Source organism: Lethenteron reissneri, chromosome 21 (genome assembly GCF_015708825.2).
Source record: "Lethenteron reissneri isolate LAM-NWPU_2019-01 chromosome 21, ASM1570882v1, whole genome shotgun sequence".
Classification (NCBI taxonomy): Eukaryota; Metazoa; Chordata; class Hyperoartia; order Petromyzontiformes; family Petromyzontidae; genus Lethenteron; species Lethenteron reissneri.
In genome coordinates, this window is record NC_083799.1 from 20039695 (window position 1) to 20048978 (window position 9284).

The window sequence follows — 9284 nt, forward strand, 5'->3', positions numbered from 1 at the left end:
GAAAAGTCTGCAACTTTGTGCATAATTTGAATGCAGATGATCATGATCGATGTAAACACACACAAGATTAAGGTTATGATGAAGACGAACATGGTTCTTGGTTATTTTTATTACGATGATGGTGACGATGATGAGGATTATAATGGTGATGATGATATTAATGATAATGTTAATGACGGTGATATTGATGATGAGTTTTATAAATAAAACTTGTTCTCAATAATTTTTCATGATTTCGAAAGACAGCGTCATTCGGACGCTGTCTTTCCGACAGTCCTGTTCTTCACCTGAGGACGGCTGCTTGCGTTGTGGCCGAAACGTCGTGAGAATTGTATTTTATTGTTTTATTTTTATAATTTTATTATTTCCCTTCTACGAAAGAACCAAGAAGATGACTTTTTCATGAGGTTTCTACATTGTGATATTTGGACAACTTTTTTTTATTCCAGACACCTGTCTGCAGATAATGTACTCATGACTCTGGATCAGGAGTCTGGATAATGTGTGTCAGAGTTGTTGATCAAACATGTTCAAGTTGTGCGGACAGATTTTTTTATGCTATATATTATCGTATGTACACATGTGTACTGTATGTGCCTTTGTACGTGTGTAAGGACAGTACACAGCCTAGTGGCCATAAATAATGATTGCAGTGATGAGGACAGGCAGGGTCAAGTGAGGTAACTGGGTGAGGAGTCAGCGCGGGTGTAAAGATGGAACACCTGGGGTGTTATAGTGAGGCAAAGGAGAGAGTTCCGGAAAAGGGGCGTGGCAGAGCCAAGAGGAAATAAAAGGAAGCGCGGAAAGAGGCTCGGGGCTGCTGTGGGGATTCGGGGTCCGGACCCTCGTCGCTGTCATCATGGTGGATCGCCCTCATCGTCTTGGACGGCTAGGGAAGAAGTTATATATCTTCGCCGTGGCTACTACATCGATGGATCCTATACAGTCAGTTATACAGCGAACGTCGTGTAGCAGCTACATAGTCTCCCAGTTGTATATAGTCAACCTGTGCCTCCCTGATAACATGTCATCTAGTCGGGTGGACTGTAATATATAATATATATATAACTTAAGCAAGACAGCATCTCTGGGTGCTACATTACACGTGTATTGATTTGTTTAAATAAAAGTTAACACTTGTAGGCATTTTAGAGGCAGCCATCATTGGTGGTGTGCCTGTGATCCTCTTTCCTTCTGCCATTGGCTTCGTCTGCCTGAAGATAACGCTCATCTGCAGTTGTTGCCACACGAATAAGTAATTTATCTTCAGATACCTGCAAATGCAGATTCTAAACTCCAAGGCATGCAATCTGTATTTCTGTTTCACCCAGGTGTGCATATTTTTATGTGCAGTACGATTGTACAAAAAACGGGTAAGAGTCAGCCACTCTAGCAACCGACACTCCCACGCTATGGAGTTGAACGTAAATATTGATTGTAAAGAGTCATTTTACAAACGTGACATTCACAATGGCCGCAATTACATCTGCCACCGTGAGTCAAACACGCGCAAACACTCTGCAGACTCCTGCCTCCCTGACATGCGCATGTGGGTGCTCTTCACATCAGTTTAAATTTCTCCTTAACATCAGATGACAGTCTATTGAGAATGAAAGCCTCTCTTTCAAGGGACACCTGCGTCATGAAATCATTACAGAACACGTGATTTAATATAAAACGACAATATTACAGGACATTACCAAGACAGAAGCAAATATATACTTAAATGGAACATTAATGCAATGGGGAAGGGGCAAAGGGGGAGAGAGAGGGGTGGGTGCAGTTGATGATTTAATTGCCCAGGTAGATGTAGCCCTCAAAGGCTTGGGACACATCCCGACAGACGTGGCAAGATCTGAAATTGCCACCATCCTTAGGAATGCTAAGAACCCCATTAGTAACATTAGCAAAGACGAGCGCTCTGAACTCACCAAATTGAAAAAGAGAGATGACATAGTCATCCTCTCAGCCGACAAGGGCAATGCTACTGTCATCATGGATAAAACCACATACAACAACAATATCCAGCACTTTCTTCATAATGGCAGTTAAACCAAAATCAACAAAGATCCTACCAACCGCCTGGCTACAAAAACCAACAATATCATTACCAGTTCGACATCTCTAATCGAACCATTCAAACGGCTCTCCCTAAAAATGTCTGCTACTAGACCACCCAGATGCTATGGTCTTCCAAAAATCTATAAAGGTACTCCACTTCGGCCCATCGTTTCCACGATCAACTCACCTACCTACAAACTGGCACGTTTTCTGTCTGATACCTTGCTTTCATTCACAGGCAAGACTACCTCAGCAGTACGTAACTCAGGTCACTTGGTCTCTCTAATCAAGGGCATTTCACTGTTCCCAGATGATTTGCTCGTCAGGTCATCCCACCTTAGCGGGATGACCTGACCGATGTGCACAGCCGTGCTTGTTTTTAATGTGAGCCAGTGGACCCAGAACCCAGGCCACCCTTGAAACCAGCTATGATGTTGCTACGGAATCATCATCGTGGAAGTTGCTACACATCCTGGGCTTAAGTTAACGTCAATGCCATGTTGATGTTTAATACACGACGGGAAACCGATCCTCCCTCTAAGTTCCTCACCGCTCACCACCGCAGCGCCATCCCGAGTTAGCGCGCACAGCCTCCTCCACACCATCATGGCGTGGAGGCCGCGATGGCGTGGAGGATGCCGTGATACACTCACTCATCTTACACTGACTCACTCACACATCATACACTCACACAACCACTGACCCATTCACTCGTCATACACTGATTCACTCATCATACACTCACTCATAATACGCTGACTCACTCACACATCATACACTCACTCACACTACCACTGACTCACTCACACATCATACACTGGGAGTGTCATGCTGCCAGATATGGCTGAAAGTTTGGTCGTACATGTTGGCCTGATGGCTTGAATCTAAATTGTCTTATTGTTGTTATTGTTTGTCTTGCATCACACTGGGATTTTGCACACAGCGTTGTAATATGGTGCGGTTTTTTTCTGTAAGATTTGCTGGTTTATCCAGGATGTTTCTGTTGCATGTCATCGCTTTAAGATGTTCTCTGTTCATATTTTGTTTGTTGCGGTTACACCCGACTCAAGAGCCGCATGGCTCACTGGGCTATACCTAATAAGAGAAACTTGAAACTCGTCTCGAACTCCTCCTCACCAGCCCTTTAACCTCACCTCCCGACATGGAAAAGTTAGATAAACAATTGTAGAAAAATAATCTATCGTACGGACACCACTCTGTGGTTCCTCACCCTTTCCTCCTCACTCCCTCTCCTCACTCCCTCTCCTCTCACCCACTTTCCCCTCTCCCCTTCCCTCAACCCCTCTATCCCCTCACGCCCGTGTCCCTCATCTACTGTCCTGCTTGACATGTGTGAAAAAGAGCCTCATTGTGAATCGGATTCATCCCTTCTAAATACAGATTTAGACTCGAAAATAAAGATTGTGATTTTTTCCATCCCGATCTTCCCCGTCTCCCCTCACCTCCATGCCTCCTCTCCCACATCCCATCTCTCCCCTCCCACATCTCCCCCCAATCCCTCTCTCCCATCCCATCTCCCCTCCCCAACCCCTCTCCTTTTTTTTACGATCAGTGGAAACAAGAAGATGCTCGGTGTAGTCGGCACTTTGCTTCGTTCATCATTTCGTAATTTTTTTTAAAAATAACTTTGCTGTATGTAAACCCCCACCTCTCGCTCACTCTCTCGCTCACTTTCTCGGTCACTCTCTCGGTCACACTCTCGCTCTCTCTCGTTCTGCACGCAGCCCTTCTCGCAGTCCAACGGCCTCCGACGGGTAGCTCATAACTGCATGCAGAGCTCCCTGTCATCTGCCACCGAGCACACGGCCTCCTCCATCGCCCACTGCTCCTTGAAGGCTGGCACGGCGTGGGTCAGCCGCGCATGGCGGAACTCCAGCCACACCCTGGCTTCGACCAGAGCGCGGAAGATGCCCAGGCTGCTGGCCGGACGTTTCCCCTCCAGGGCCACCTTCCTCGCCCTGTAAATGGCGAGCTTGGCATAGCCGACGAGCACGTTGACCAGCTCCTGAAGATGTTGGGGTTCGTCGCCCTTTTGGTATCCAAAGATGAGGACCGTCGGGGAGAAGTGGAGGCTGAACCTTAGGAGGATGTTTTTGAGGACCTTGAACAACAAGTCCAGGCTCTTGCACTCCACGTATTGGTGCGCCACCGTCTTCACTTTACCGCAGAACCGGCACTCCGGGGACGTGTCGGTGAAGCGCGCCAGGGAAGGCATTGGTGGTGACGGTGCCGTGGGCGATGCTCCAGCTGAGGTCACCGATGCGGTTGTACGTCGGGCTGGAGTAGAGTTGCCTCCAGCGAGGCCTCTCCGGAGAGATGCAGGGCAGGGCTTTCCTCCAGGCATGGTCCTTGTGGTTCCTCAGGGTGTCCTGTTGGTGAAACCGGACTATGTAGGAGTAGAGCACCTTCCTCTTTACATTTGCGAAGACCACCTCCGGTAGGTTTTCCAGCCGGCACAGGTTGTGATCCGCCTTCGCTTGTCGGCATTGGCGATGCAGTGGCACGACGGAGAGCTCCGGTGGAGGGGGACCGAGAGGGGCCTCATCATCCCCAACGCCGATGGGGGGCGTTCTCCCCGCTGCCGCCGAGAAGGCTCCCTTGGCTTCGGCCAGGATCCGGGCAGCCACCCGGAGCGACTGCAGCCCTGTCTTTGCGGCCATGTCTGCTGGTCCGAGCCACCGGCCCCGTGTTCCAGGCTCCACCAGATCTCCCATCCTGGAAAGCCGCGCATTGGTGAGGCGCCTCTCCATGCCGGGGGTGGCGGTGGTGGATGGCAGCTTTGTCTGTGGGTTCCTGAGGATCGGTTCGAACACCAGATCTTCGGCCGATCGCGGTTGGTTCAGCCTCCTGACGGCGAGGGAGCTCCATGTCTGCATGACGCTCCTGTAGAAAGGTGGCAGCTGTCCCAGTGGGAGGCCCTGCAGGTCCAAGTAGAATAGTTGTTTGGAGCACTGCAGACCCCCCAGCTGTTTCAGGAGGAAGGAGGCCGTGACGCTCCAGGCTGGTGCAGGGGCGGCGTGCAGGAACTTTCGTGCGGCCTGCAGTCGGAAGGTGGCCAGCTGACTCCGCACGCACACCAGCCCGTGACCGCCCTCGTCCAGTGGCAGGGACAGGACTCCAGCCGCGACCCAGTGTCCTCCGCCCGACCAGAAGAAGTCGAGGACTCGCTTCTGAAGCGTGTTGATGAGGCTCATGGAGGGGTGCAGGGAGAAGAGTCGGTGCCACAGCATGGATGTCACCAGCTGGTTCACCACCAACGTCTTTGTCCTGAAGGTGAGGAACTTGCACAGGCGACTCCAGGTGCCTTCACCTTCAGCTCGACCCAGTTCCTTTGCGGTGGTTCCTCCTCTGGTCCGAGGAACACCCCAGGTGGTGCAGCGATGTTGTGCTCCAATTGATGGTTTTTGCCTTCTCGGGACACTGGGTCATGTCCCACGCTCCAACCAGCAGGCCGCTGCACTTTTGCCAGTTCATTTTGGATGAGGAGGCCTTCGAAAAGACCTCCTGACACTCGTGCAGAAGGGCGACATCATCCAGGGAACGAAGGATGAGGAGGATGTTGTCGGCGTATGCCGTCATGACCAACTTGACACTTGGTCCATCTGCCCCCCAACCCCTCTCCCCCATCTTTATTTTTATTATTAGTTTTTGTATTAGTTTCATTTATTAGGTATAGCCCTGTGAGCCATTTGGCTCTTGAATCGGGTGCAACCGCAACAAACAAAAACATGAACAAGGAAACATCTTAAAGTGACTATGTGACTAATGGCAAACAAAAAATCCAGAAAAAACAAAACAGCAAAAATTCCAGACAAAAGCACCGTACACCAACGCTGTGTGCCAAAATCCCAGTGGGATGCAAGTCAAACAACAACAACAACCACAAGACAACTTAGATTAAGGTCATCAGTCTAACTCCATACTACAACAAACAAACATGGCCAAACCAAAACACGTTTTCGAAATCACCAAAATAAAGCCATAAAAGCAATGTAACAGTGATCATAGGAACTGTGGCCAAATTTGAACAATAAACGACATAAACAACATGCACCACCAAATCTTGCAGACATAGCTGGCTGCATGAGTCACTCCACAACATCAGGAGCATCAGTCGGAGTATCAAATTTTTCAATGCACCTTTAAGATCAGCACACTAAATAAAAAAACAGACTATACTTTGCAGTGGTCATCCGGAACGAAACATTTTCTTTTATTTTAGGCCACTGAATAGCAGTGGCAGCTAGGGGTGTACAACTCCTCTAGAGCAGTTTTGAGTGAAGATCTCATAAGTAGTGATTCAAGTTGCAGTTTATTGGCAATAGCATTCCAGACCCTGGGGGCATCAATAGCAAAGGCCCTTCCTCCAGTATTTGTAGGGAAATAGGGAATGTGAAGCTGGTAAATGAGTGAAGACCTTATGTCCAATTTGTTCTTTGAAACAGAGAGGAGATCCAGAAGGTAGTCTGCGGATTTTTTTGTAAGTACATCGTGAATAAATAAGATCTGGTGCACAAGCCGTCGAACATTAAGAGATGTTAAGTTTGACCCAATGTAGAGATCACAGTGGTGAGTCCTATATGGGCAGTTCAATGCAAATCTTAAGGCCGAGTGATAAATTGAGTCAAGCTTCTTCAGTACAGTACTTGGGGCTGATTTATACACGATGTCACAGTAATCAAGTAGAGGCAGTATGGTAGTGTAATGCGAGCGTAAATGGGAAGGCCGGATGTGACGATCCGAGAGGGAGGAGTCAGGGTCACGTGGGAGAGAGGTTATAGGAGGGAGCCCGGAAGAGATCAGGGCCAGTCGATGGAGTGAAGAGGCGGGACCACGTTGGGTGGCCGCCACGCCATCAGCCACGTGGCTGATAGGGCTTGGGACCCCGTCAGCCAGGCACACGGGGCTAGCGGAGTGGCTAGCGGAGCATGCGGCGTGCACGGGGCTAGCGGAGGGGCTAGCAGGGCGTGCGTGGCACGCGAGAGGAGACGCTGGTCCGAGGAGGAGGCCAGCGGGGTGTGGAGGAGAAGAATCTAAATAAAGGACCAATGGAGAGTGACATCGTGTGTGAAGGAGTCCTTCATTACAGTAGCTTTTATCAATTTCACACGGAACATAGGGGGGAAGCAGTACAAAAAACCCATTTTTATTTTTGTCTTTTTACCAATATAATCAATGTGATCTTCAAAATTCAGTTTTGAATCCAGGATGACCCCAAGATACTTATAGATCTTGACTTGCTCTATTTGATAATTATTTAAGGAATGTAATTGGGGGAAAATAACTTCCTGCTTTAGTCCTGGTGAGAAGCATAGCACCTTGGTTTTGGAGGTATTCAGGACTAGTTTAAGAGCAACTAGCTGATGTTGTTGTTTGTTGAAATCACCCTGGAGCTTAGCAATCACGTCATCCGGAGAGCAGCCAGCAGTAATCAGTATGGTGTCATCTGCAAAAAGATTTACGCTGGAATGATCCAGTTCAGTGCCAAAGTCATTGACATAGAGAGAGAACAAGAGGGGGCCAAGGATGGAACCCTGTGGAACCCCTTTTGTTATCTTAACACTGTTTGACCTCCAACCATCTGTGAATACCGTTTGGGTGAAGGAAAAGAGGTAATTTTTTAACCATTTTACTGCGTTTTCGGAAAAACCGAGGCAAATTAGTTTACTAAGCAGGGTGTTGTGGTCTACTGTATCAAAAGATTTGGACAAGTCAAGAAAAAGACAGGTGCAGTATTGCTTATTATCAAGGCTACTGTAAATGTGATTCAGAGAGTCTAACGAGCAGATATGGTGCTGAATTTTTTTCGGAACCCAGATTATTTTAGATGTAATAGATTGTTGGCGGACAGGAAACTGATAATTTGGTAGTTTCATAATTTTTCAAAAATTTTCATCAATGGGGACAAAATTGAGATAGGTCGGTAGTTATTTGGATCATCTTTAGGGCCCCCTTTGTGACGTGGACGAAAATAGGAATGTTTCCATTCTAGAGGAACTGATGCTTCTTTGATGAACAGGTTGAAAATATGGGCTATAGGTTTGTATATTAGGTGACCAACAGTTAGTAGAGCAAAGACAGGAATACTATCTGCTCCGGTAGAGGAGGACCCTTTGAGGTAGGACAGTTGTTCCAGAACATTACTTTCGTGGATTGCCTGGAAACTAAATTATTTTAATGTTTGGACAGGGGTGTAGGACATTGCATGAGCAGGGGTCCCCTCCAATACATTATCAAAAAGGTTGCCAGCTTCAGAAAATGAAGGTTAAAATTGCCAACTAATTTTTAGGGATCTGAAAAATATTCCCCATTTCGGTTAAGCTCAACGGGCAGATTATCTGTTTTGGATGCCTTTTCGATACATTTGAATGTTTTCCAGAAAATCCTGTCATTTCCATGTGATTCCAGGAGAGTTGAGGAAAAGTAGGCATGTTTTGCATGCCGTATTTTTTTGACACATCTATTCCTTAAAATCCTGTTCTCTAGCCAGTCATTGACCAAATTACTTTTCTGAGCACATGCCCAAGCCTTGTCCCTAGTTTTCATGAGCTGAGTAATCAAAGGATCAAACCATGGTGGGCGGTTGCCTTTAGTTTTAAATCTAACCAACGGAGCATGTTTGTTAAGAATTTGGAGAAACGTGTACCTGAAAGTCTCCCAAGCCGTAGTCAGGTTGGGGATATCACAGACCTTGTCAACCCCTGCCCGTCTCCTCCCCCAACCCCTCTCCCCCATCTCCCTCTCCCACCCAACCCCTCTTCTTCATCCCCCCCCCAACCCCTCTCCCCCATCTCCTCAACCCCTCCCCAAACCCCGTCTCCTCCCCAAACCCCTCTCCTCCATCTCAACTCCTCCCCCCAACCCCTCCCCCCCATCTCCCCCCCCCAACCCCTCCCCCCCATCTCCCCCCCCCCAACCCCTCCCCCTCTCCTCCCCCAACCCCTCACCTCCATCACCCTCTCCTCCATCTCCCTCTCCCACCAAACCCCTCTTCTTCATCCCCCCCCCCAACCCCTCCCCCTCTCCTCCCCCAACCCCTCCCCCATCTCCTCAACCCCTCCCACCCAACCCCTCCCCCAACCCCTCCCACCCAACCCCTCCAACCCCTCTCCCCCATCTCCTCAACCCCTCCCACCCAACCCCTCCCCCATCTCCTCAACCCCTCCCACCCACCCCTCCCCCAACCCCTCCCACCCAACCCC